This window comes from Perognathus longimembris, chromosome 2 (assembly GCF_023159225.1).
Source record: "Perognathus longimembris pacificus isolate PPM17 chromosome 2, ASM2315922v1, whole genome shotgun sequence".
Lineage (NCBI taxonomy): Eukaryota > Metazoa > Chordata > Mammalia > Rodentia > Heteromyidae > Perognathus > Perognathus longimembris.
The window spans coordinates 80,567,006-80,578,766 of record NC_063162.1 but is presented as its reverse complement, the minus strand read 5'-3'; the positions used below and the strand labels follow the sequence as shown (position 1 = coordinate 80,578,766).

Below are 11,761 nucleotides of genomic sequence, written 5' to 3'. Positions count from 1 at the left end.
AAGTGAAGCCTAGTTGGAATAATGGGTGGTATCTTGTTCCTTACCCCCCTTTTTTTTCTTTCTTTTGTTTTGGAGCTGGTTGGTCCTGAGGTTGGAACTCAGGGACAGCATACTGTCTCTGAGATTTTTGCTCAAGGCTAGTGCTTTCCAATTTTAGCCATAGATTTCTATTTCTATCTTTTAGTTGGTTAACTTGATTTTAGAATCTCGCCACAATTTGTTATTGGGCTGGGCTTCAATCCTTTATCTTCAGATCTCAGCCTTCTGAGAGACTAAGATTACAGGCCTGAGCCACCAAGACCCAGCTTCTTCTTACCCATTCTGTACTCTCCCTCTGCTTTCTGGCCAGGATGAAATGAGATACTTCCTTCTGTTACATGAGCCAGTCCGTAAAACACTTTTTTTTAAAATTATTTTTATTGTCAAACTGATATACAGAGCGGTTACAGTTTCATACGTTAGGCATTGGATACATTTCTTGTACTGTTTGTTACCTCCTCCCTCATTCCCCCTCCCCCTTTCCCTTTCCCCCCATGAGTTGTTCAGTAGATTTACACTGAACAGTTTTACAAGTATTGGTTTTGTAATAGTTTGTCTTTTTTACCCTGTGCCTTCTAACACTTTTTTCTCACTGTGAGACCAGGATAAAGGGAATCAAGGACTAGGGTCTGAAACCTCTGCAATTATGAGCAAAATAAACTTACCTGCCTTTAAAGTGTTTCTCTTTGCCATCAAATCACAGTCACCAAAGTCTGACACACCATAAAATGATGGGATGATTAACTTTAGAGCCAGTAGCAAATTTTCCTTTAGAATTAACTATCCAAAAATTGATAAAGTTGATTTTTAAGATATAGGAAAATGTTAATCAGCCAATTACTTTAATGATGTAACTTTAGTTGACCAATCTCTACTCGTCCAGACTGCTAACCCTAACCATATGTCATAGTTCATACCAGCACTGGGGCTTAGGGACAACAGTAAAGTATTAACATGAGCACACAGAAAAAACTTTGACTTTATCAAACAGCACACAAGTCTAAGCTCTTGGGCTGCAAAGTTTTGGAAGGCTGAATATTGTACTTTCTCTTTGATGAGTTCAAAACATAAAGGTATCTATAACACTGCATTTTAACTGTTATCTCTGAAAGAATAAATTGAGTCAAGCATATTTAAGTGATATTAGTGATAAAATTTCTGGCTTTGTTCCTGACAAGATAATGGAGCATTATTCCTAAAATGATTAGTGTTGAACAATCTATTATGAAATTTGAAGAACTGAGAATAGAAATAATATACACTTGTTCTTTGTTTCTTGCTAATAACACAGGTAAGTTCAAAAAAGCTACTCAGAAAAATAAATGGTTATAGAACTTTATAAAGCAAGACAATAAAATTAAAAAAAATAAAACCTTTACAATATTTGCACCTGGAATGGCATACTAAAAGAAAGATAGGTCACTAAGGTGTAGTTTTGAAGGAAAAAAAAAAGGGAATTGGAATCCTAGCCCTCAGTCCCACTACTCTGGCATTCACTTCCACTCCTCCCACCCCCCACTTTCCTACTGCTCTGAGGCCCAGACTTTGATCCCCTATGTATATCCATACTGTATTATGACTCAACACAGACTGTGCTTTGGTCAAATGACCATGGACTGAAATCTCACAATCCAAGACACAAAACTCAGCTTTCGCTTTTAAAGCTGATCTTAGCTGTTTTGCCATTGCAATGGAAGGCAAATACAAACACACAAGGAGATTATAAATAACACGTCTATTTTAATAAGACAAATGCCTAAAAATGTGAGATTTAGTTAGAACTCTGTTATTTTTGAAAGTGTACATGCAATCACGGGTTGATTAAGAATTTTTCTTGGTTAGTTTTTGTGCCATTCCTGGGGCTTGAACTCTGGACTTGAGAGTTTGCTATCCTTGAGCTTTTTCTTTTCTTTTCTTTTCTTTTTTTGTGGTTAATTAGATGAGTCCTATAGACATTCCTGCCTGGGCTGACTTCAAACTACAATCTTCAAATCTCAGTTCCTGAGTAGCTAGGATTACAGGTATGAGTCACCCCAGAGGCCAGCTACTTTGAATCCTTTATGAACTTTCCTACATTGAACTCAACAACTTATTTCTGAAAGGAATACCTATTCTTACCACATTCTGAAATTAAACAATTCTAAAATCAAAGTGTGTTGCCATGCCAGGAAATAAGCTTTTCCTCTCAACAACTACTATAACAAGTGACATATAGTAAAAGTATTATGTTCAGAGAACTTCCTTGTGAAAATTCAGCTTAATTTACTTCAGTGTTTTATAACTTGAATTTTAAAAAGCCGCAATTCTATGATTTTAAGAAAACTGATACATAGCCCAAAGAAAGTCAATTCAATTCTGTCAATGATTTTTTTTCTACATTGTTTTGAAATGTTTACAAATATACAAGATTTTTGTTTTGATTTGTTAGTTTTCGAAGCTATTCCTATAACACTGGAGTACTTTGGTTATTGCTATAGAAGATTCATAATGTGTTTTTTTTTTTAAATTAATCCTCATGTAATTTATTCACTTAATGTAACAATAAAGAGGAGTCAAATCCACATCTTTTGGTTTCAGATTCTAATGTTTTGAGACAAATCAGTTTGTCTCATGCTCAGAACAGACAGTCATTATTTGGCCGACTCAACTTCCTGAATCCCCTTTTTCTTTTTCTTTTTTGTTTCTTTTTTTATTACTATATTGTTCTTTCTTGGGAAGGCTTGTCTTCTTTCCCAAGCTCCTAATATTATCGATATCCAATTCTAAATGCTAGGATGAGGTTTCATAGCTTGAAAGTTCCCTTTTTCTTCCTGTTGGACTTAGCAAGTGACCCAGGCTAAAACATAAAATCACTTCCTGGCAATTTTATATAAGGTAGCTATAGAGGCTAGGAATTCAGCTCAGTGGTGGAGTACTTAATACTCTTGCAACCAAAGACCCTGAGTTTAATTCTTAGCATTGAAAGAGAGAGAGAGAGGAATGGGAAGAGAACAGAGAGGATAGGAGAGGAGAAAACAGAAAAGTAGAGGAATAGAGAGGTGAAGAGAAAGGAGAGGAGAGCAGAGCAGAGAAGACAGGAGAGGAGAAAACAGATGAGAGGAGGAAGGAGGGTAGGGGCAAGGAGAGGGGAAGAGAAAACAGAAAAGCAGAAGAGCAAAGGTGAGGAGGGAAGACAGGAGAAGGGAGGAAGAGGATGAGAAAAGGGCAGTGGACCAGAGGAGAGGAAAAATGAGAGGAGGGAAGGGAGGGAAATGAGAAGAGGGGAGGAAAATGAGAAGAGAGGAGAAGAGAAAGAGAAGGGAAGAGGAAGAACATGAAGAAGATATTTAGAAGATAGATTTTTGTTCTGTGTAATAACATGGAGGCTTAAACAATATTTTACTATGTCTGCAGACTGTCCAGTACTCTATTTCCCAGTTTCTAAAGAATCTATCCATAAATAACTTAATGGAAATAATAAGATTATTCTTGATAAGTCATTTTCAGTTATGTTTAAATAGGTTATAGCAAGGCATTGACATGAAGATTTCCAAAATATTCGTGAAGGCAGGTTCCCAAGTCTGGTAAACATATAAATGACAGTTTTCTTTAATAACTGATTCACATTTATCTTTGTAATGTGGAGACAGTGATTCAATTTGAAAAACTAACTGTGAAATTAAATAATTTGCTACATCCTGGAGCAGCCTTTTATCAGTAGGTTGAAACAAAGTTAAAATATATTCATATGAAACATTGGGCTGCTAAATACCTTATAATTATAGTGGTTATTTCTATGAGACTCTTTTTGTAATAGCTGCAGAGAACCACCCACAAAGCACTACCTATCTGGGCAGTGGATGTTCACACACTAGATTTTATAAAACAGAAAAAACAGAGTATTGAGTAATTTAAATAACAATTTGTGAATGCATTGGTAGCAAAAATGGATGTTTCTCTTACACACTGCTTCTTTGTCTCACAATCACTTTCCTTCTCTTCTTAGGTAAAGAACAAATGTGTATATTATAACATGATTAGTATTCTCCTAGAAGGATGGTGTGAAAATGTGGGAAAGAATGCATCTGACATCCTTTATTTTATGCAGAAGGTATTATTGCAATGGTATATTTCAGAAAGGAATGAATATAGCTTCTCAAGCAATAGTAACAGTACACAGGATTTCCCCTTAACACAATAAAATATATTGATGACAAACTTACAGTCAACATTATACCAAATAGTAGAAAAGGAAAATGTGTCCTCTGAAATCAGGAGTAGACCAAGAATGTCCATTCTCTCCATTATTATTCAAAAATATATGGTATAAGGACTGTTTATCAGAGCAATAAGGCCTGACAAATAAAAGTCTTCTTAATAGGAAAGGAAAAAGTCAAATACCTCTATTAGGAGATGATATGATTCTATATTTAAAGCAGTCTGAGGATCTTACCTCAACATTTCTAGAGCTGATAAACATATTTAATAAAATAGCAGGATATAAAATCAATACAGAAAAATCAATAGCTTTTCTGCATAGTAAGAATGAGCAGGAAGAGAGGAAAACCGTGAAAGCCATTCTAGTCACAATCATCCTCACAAGCAAGGAAAACAAAAAACACATGAATAACATTATGTGAAGGGATAAAGCACCTACAATGAAAACTAGAAAAACTTAAAGAGAACTGTAAGTATGGTTCAAGGAGGAGCATGACAGACATTGGCGTCAAAGCTGAGCAACAGCGGGAGCCCTGAGTTCAACCCCTAGGAAGAGCACAAAACAAATACACAACAGGGGCTGGACATAGCTGCTGTGCAAGCTCACACCCACTTCCGGGCACCCATCGTCCCTTCCCACAATGCTCTGACACACCGGCCTGTCGGAAAGGTAGCATTCCGCCGACAGCGAATGAGCGACTCCCTTTCCCTGTGCTGTGGTGGCAGCAACAGCAGCCAGATCGTCTTCTCCGCCCTCTCCAGACCAGGTGTTTAATTTCACCCCCCCCAACCCCCCCCCCCCACACCCCGCCTCCGATTCCGACAGTATCCATCTGCGCCTAGGTCTGGCTGGTGCCATCGGTTTCACCAATGCTCCCCCCAAGAAACAGGATCAGGCCGGGGGCAGCAAAAAGGTGGAACAGAAAAAGAAGAAGATTATCAAAGACTAAATTTTTGGCCTAAAGAATAAGAAAGGAGCAAAACAGAAGTTTATCAAGGCTGTCACTCACCAATTAAATTTGGTCAACAAAATCCCCGTCAGGTAGCACAGAGTGAATCTGAAAAAAATTGAAGCAAGATGATAAGAAGAAAGAATCGCAAGAAGTAAATGAGTTGTTCAAACCTGTAGTTGCTGCTCAAAAAATAAGTAAAGGTGCAGATCCTAAGTCTGTAGTATGTGCCTTCCTCAAACAAGGACAGTGTACTAAAGGAGATAAATGTAAGTTCTCTCATGACTTGACTTTGGAGAGAAAATGTGAAAAACAAAGTGTTTACATTGATGCAAGGGATGAAGAACTTGAAAACGACACAATGGAAAATTAGGACAAGAAAAAGCTGGAAGAAGTAGTGAACAAGAAGCACGGTGAGGCAGAAAAGAAAAAAGCAAAAAACTCAAATAGTATGCAAGCATTTCCTTGAAACTATTGAAAATAACAACTATGGATGGTTTTGGGTATGTCCTGGCGGAGGTGATACCTGCAAGTATCCTTCTGGATTTGTATTGAAAAAGGACAAAAAAAAGGAGAAAGAAGATGAAATTTCACTGGAAGATCTGATTGAAAGAGAGCATTCTGCACTAGGTGCAAATGTTACCAAAATCACTCTAGAATCTTTTCTTGCATGGAAGAAAAGGAAAAAGAAAAAATTGATAAACTTGAACAAGATATGGAAAGAAGAAAAGCAGATTTCAAAGCAGGGAAGGCACTGGTGATTAGTGGTCATGAAGTGTTTGAATTTTGTCCTGAATTTGTCAATGATGATGATGAGGAAGCAGATGATACTGGTTATATTCATTGAACAGGAGGTGATGAGGTTGATGAGTGTAAATGAGATAAATTTAAGTCTGTGTGTCCCTAGAGCTGTGGGGGAAACTGGTATTACAGTAGCCAGCCTTGAAAGATTCAGCACATATGCTTTGGATAAAGATGAAAACAAATTAAGTGAAGCATCCAGAGGTAGGGCAGAAAATGGTGAAAGCAGTGATTTGGAAGAGGACAATGAAGGGGAGGGCCAGGAAAACAGAGCCATTGTTGTTGTGACTGTTGATGAAAATCTTTTTACTGGTGAAGATTTGGATGAATTAGAAGAAGAATTAAACACACTCGATTTAGAAGAATGACACCAAACAAGTTGATAAAATGTTAAGTCAGCTCATCATGAGTTGAAATTGACTACATTGATTTTTTTTTCCACTTAGATACAACAGGATGCTTATTTCCCATGTTGGTTCTGGAGGGCTTACTCTCCTCCAAAAAAGAAACATTCTCCCTACAACTTTTCTTCTGATTTTGGCTACATCTTATAGTAAGTTCAGAGTAGTTCATGATAAATTAAAAATATAATGGTCATTGCAGAAAATGATTTGTTGTTGTAACTGTTCCTAGGAAGTGCAATTGCTTTCCCTGCTTTTGATTTTCATTGCATATATGTAATTACCAGGAGCAACATGAATTTATTATTTAAAATACCCAACATTTGATGCTGTTTTTAATGAATGATTTCCTTTCATCTGTATTTATGTGTCTTAAAGACTGCCTAAAAAGTAAGCACTGTACTTGAAACTGCATATGCAGATTCAATATTGTATATCTGTGGACAATTAGAGTTGAAACAGATCAGCTATAATGTCATGTGTTAAACTGTCAAGAGATTTCCTCTTCTTTTTTGCCAATAAAATTGTAAATAAAGATCACCATACATTAAAATCCAAAACAAGAAAAAATATACAACAATCAGCATCAGAAGAAAGACATTGAGGAAGACATCTGACCATAGAATGAGCAGAATTAACGTCAGAATAAAATGGCCATACTGCCAATGACAAACTACAAATTCATGTTAAAAATAGAGCTGGTGAATTAACTGTCTTGTAAGGATCGGTTGTAATGAACAGAAGATATATTTTGGACGTAGAATTGTGTTACTTCTGAGTGATGGGGTCAAGGTGTATTTAGAGGCTTATAGAAGAAGGAAAGAAGAGGAAGCTGCAGGGAGAGATGACTGCAGATGTGCTCAGATTTACATATTGATTAGACACATTGATGCATGTGGTTGAGGCTATACCATGGAGATATGTTCATTCAGTGGAAGCATTCTTTCTTGTTATTTTGCCAGTATGCTATAGACCTACAAAAGAGCTTAGAAAATGCTCAGTGTGTCTTGTTTTATGTTTCTTTTTAAATTGAGCATACAGGAAATTCAGTAGTTTAATTATAACTCTGCCAATATTCCTTTCTAGAAGCCTGTTGCCATTTTAGTCTTCAGTGAAATTTTTGTGCCCCAAAAGGCAGATATATATATATATTTTTTTTTCAGATATATTGAGTAGATATAATTTATTCTGGGTTATCAAAATATCTGTATTGCTTTGGGAGTTTGAATTTGTGAATAATAACTTTTGGGAAAGGACAAAACAATACCATACAATCTCACTTAAGTAAAGAGGATTGTTGTGTGTACCTGGAGGCTCTAGATGGTCATGTTCAACTAAACTTCTTGTGGCTATAGATGACATTTTCTTTGCTTGTTATGTGTTTCCTGTACTGCATATGTTAAATTAAAGTAATTTTAAGACAAAAATCCCTAAAGTCATTTTCAGAGATAGAAAAGTCAATCCAAAAGTTCAAATAGAAGAATAAAGGGCCCTAAATAGCCAATGTAATCTTGAGGAGAAAAAAATATGCTAGCAAAAACAAATTTCCAGTTACAGCTATACTTTAGACCCATAGTAACAAGATCAGCTTGGTACTGGTATATAGATAGAAGTGAAGACTAATGGAACAGACTAGTAAACCCAGAAATAAACCCATCTGCCTATAGACAACTAATTTTTGAAAAGGAAGCCAAAATTATGCTGGAATTAAACATAGCCTCTTTAATAAATGATGCGGGAAAACTTGGATATCCAGAAGTAGAACAGTAAAAGTTGTTTCTCAACCTGCACTAATATCAATTTGAAGTGGATCAAAGACCTTAGTGCAAGACCTAAAACCTTGAATTGCTATACAAAGGAGTAGAGCTAGCACTAGAACTTATTGACATAGGCAGGGACTTTCTGAATATAACTCCATGGGCTCAGCAAATCTGGGGGATAATTGACAAATGTGATTGCATCAAGCTAAAAGCTTTCTTCACAATGAAGGATCCAGTCATCATTAAGCTGACAAAACAACCTAGAGAATGGGAAATCTTTGGCAGCTATGTCTGACAAGGATCTAATAAGCAGAATATACACAGAGTTCAAAACACTAAGTTTTCAGAGAATCAATAATCTAATGAGTAAATTGGAAAAGTTAAAAGAGGTACTTGTCAGAAGAAATACAAATAATTAAAAATGCATGGAGAAAAGATAGACATTCCTAAACATAAGGAAAAACAAATCAAGATAATATTTCATTCCAATGAGGAGGTCCATCATCAAGAATACAAAGAACAAATGCTGATCAAATTACAAACCAGGATAGAGCAAAGCTACCTGCACAGTTATTTCTATTGCTACACTATTTACCATATCATGAAAACCATCCAGATGCCAGTCAGTGGACAAATGGGTCAAAAAATGTAGTATATGTATACACAATGGAATTTCACTTATCTATTAAGAGCAATATTACATTATTTGTAAAGAAATTGATGAATCTGGAAAAATATGTTTGGTGAAATAAGTCAGGTGCAAAAGACAAAGGAACTAATTTGTAAGGTGTATGTAAGTGTACCCAAATGCATTAACTGAAATGGAATTTTCAGGGGAGAAAATTCAAATGTTTTAATGTCTGATTATACTTTTTTATACAAAATGACAGGTCTGACTATACATTTTATATAAAATACTTTTTCTAGTTTTTGCACAAAGTAGCAATTGTTCAAGCTAAAGCACAGCCATCTTCAGGTTATTTGTGCTGATAAATCTGAAAAATAATTATGCTATTATGTCAAGTCATGTAGAATGCTTTATATCTGCCACTGTTACTTATATAGATATGTCTATGTAGACAGGTTTTTCTTTATTTTTTTTAAAGACAAGGTTATAGTTTTACTTTCTGCTCTCTTTGTAATCCTTGATTCTGTACTGGACATCAGTGTTCAGGGACAGAACATCTTTCACTTGTTCTCTAGTTTGAAAAATAACAACTCTTGAAAGAGAAGAACAGAAAGAATTGTAGCTCCCTATAATGTTCCTAAAACTAAAAGCAGACTATGAGAAAATAATATTCTGCTTCATGATATTCATCCCTAGTCCATGTTCTTGTCTGAAGGTCATTTACAAGGGGTTGTACTGCATTCTAAGTGCCCTAAAAAGCTCATGAATATCCAAAAATGGATTTATGTTACTTTAAGAACTCCGATCATTGACCATAGGACAGATAAAAACACACACTAGTGATTTATGTGTTCCAAATCTCCTTGTCAGTAAAAATGGATACATAGAAAAAATAAAAGTCAGTTAGTTTAAACCAATTTCCTTAACATGCATGGCCAATAGAGCAGGGAAAGGGAAAGTAACAATTGAAAGTTGCTCATAACAATGCATGTGAAACATGTTTCAAGCCTGAAAACTTACTTAACAATCTAGAGAGTTCTTTTTTCCTCCGAATTACATATTGTTTCCTATCTTCTGTAGCATATATATAAACACTTGTAAGAAAAAAAACCAAAAACATCAACTTAGATGTAACAACACCTTTCCAATACTAGTTAGAGGAAGACAAAAATCTGTCATTTAAGTTAAAAATATTATTTATAACATAAATGTAAACCACCAATGATGATGGAATTTTGTGGGCAATTTGAAATGTAGGAATTAGAGAGTGACTTTTGTGAGGTGGGTGTAGAATTAGTCTGTCTCTCTTGCTCTCTCTCTCTCCTCACCATTGCCAGTGGAACTCCTGTAGAATGTCTCATTGTTACTACTGAAAGTACTCTCCCAGAGTGTACTATTATCATTTTCCTCTGGGGAACTTGTTAGAAATGCAGAAAACACAAGTTTTTTTCCTGGACTAATATAGACTATATGTTAATGAAGTTCATTTAAGAGATTTGTATGCAACTAAATATTTGAAATCACTGAACCAACTTAGTGACAGCAAAGAATATTTATTTCTGTTTTCATTGAAGCCTCTGATGTAGTGGTGTTGAAGGTAGAAGAATTGAAGCTTTCAAGGTAAAGCTAATGAAATAACAAAATTCTGAGATAAGGGAATTCTGTAATACATTGAGAAAGAAATGAAATGATTAGTGACTTTGCTAAGCATTCACAACCAGAATTGGAGAGTCACAACCACAAACAAGAACAACCAATCTATTCTCCAGTCAATCCAACTGCTTGAAAGAGAAACAAACAAACAGGTTTAATAGATACAAGACAATTGTGTAAAATCATTTAAGTGCAAACTAAAAGTGATGTCAGTCCAAAAATAATCATAATGGCACTGAGATATTCAAGAAGTAACAATTTGTACTGTGTCAGAGAGATAATGGGTCATTCAGGTCTAACATTCACTAAGCATTTGATGTGTTTTAACTCCTTGTGAATGCAGTCAAAGTTAAGCTATTAGGAACTATGCTTTCCCATTCACAGCATTATATTTAGAATGGAACTTTGTCTTGTTAATCTATGTTTTAAAGGAGAATATTAAATAGATCGTTTTTGTTTTGTTTTGTTTTACCGTTTGGTCTTGAGACACAGAGCTCTACCAAGGTGAAGTTACCTTCAATCCCTTAAATCAAACATTATGCCCCTTCTCTTACTTATGATCTCAGCTGATATGATTAGTCCCAGTTTCATTTTATATAGTGATAATTCCTTGATTGATCTTGATTCCATTTCAGAAGAGGCTGAGAAGAGGATTCTTAGGTAAGTATTTTTAGAAAGAGTGATTAAGAACTCAACAACTCTCCATGTAAGATTCCTGCACTACAGGAAGCATGAACAACAAATATCAGATATAAAATCTTATTTTTCTTCATTCTTGTAGGTGGCAATACCTGATACATGTCACAACAGCTGCATAATCTCCTTTCTACTACAGAAAAATTGAGAAAACAATACATATTATTTTGTTAAACTGTTTCTTAATAGCTATTTGCCATAACTGTGATGAATCACTTGGTTAAGTGGTTATGAGATAAAGACTTAAGTAAGTAAAGGATGGTGTAGTTATCCATGTTAAAGTAAATTTCATTGGCCTAGGAAAAGATTACAGTAATATATTGCTTCCCAGTGGATATATAAGCTAAAAATTAACATTGTTCCTAAATTTCAGTATGATTTAAATATTAAGGGTCTCCCCTACAGTTTCCTACTTAAAAACTAGTTTACTACTAGAGGACACTATTGAGTGGAGACTGGATCATCAGAGCTCTAATTTCGTCAGTGGATAAACCCATTGATGAGTTTAGAATTGAATACTTCATTAGGATAGAAGATATAGTTGGAGGAAGTAGGTCATTGATGGCTTGCCTTGAAAGGATGTGTCTTATTCCTGATTCCTGAACACTTCCTCTTACTCTTTCTGTTTCCTGGCTT

At 35.3% G+C, this 11,761-nt stretch overlaps 1 pseudogene; it reads left to right on the top strand.

The window, feature by feature from the left end:
* Nucleotides 1–1,239: 1,239 nt before the first annotated feature.
* LOC125344941 lies at nucleotides 1,240–6,503 on the top strand (annotated as a pseudogene).
* Nucleotides 6,504–11,761: the final 5,258 nt, after the last annotated feature.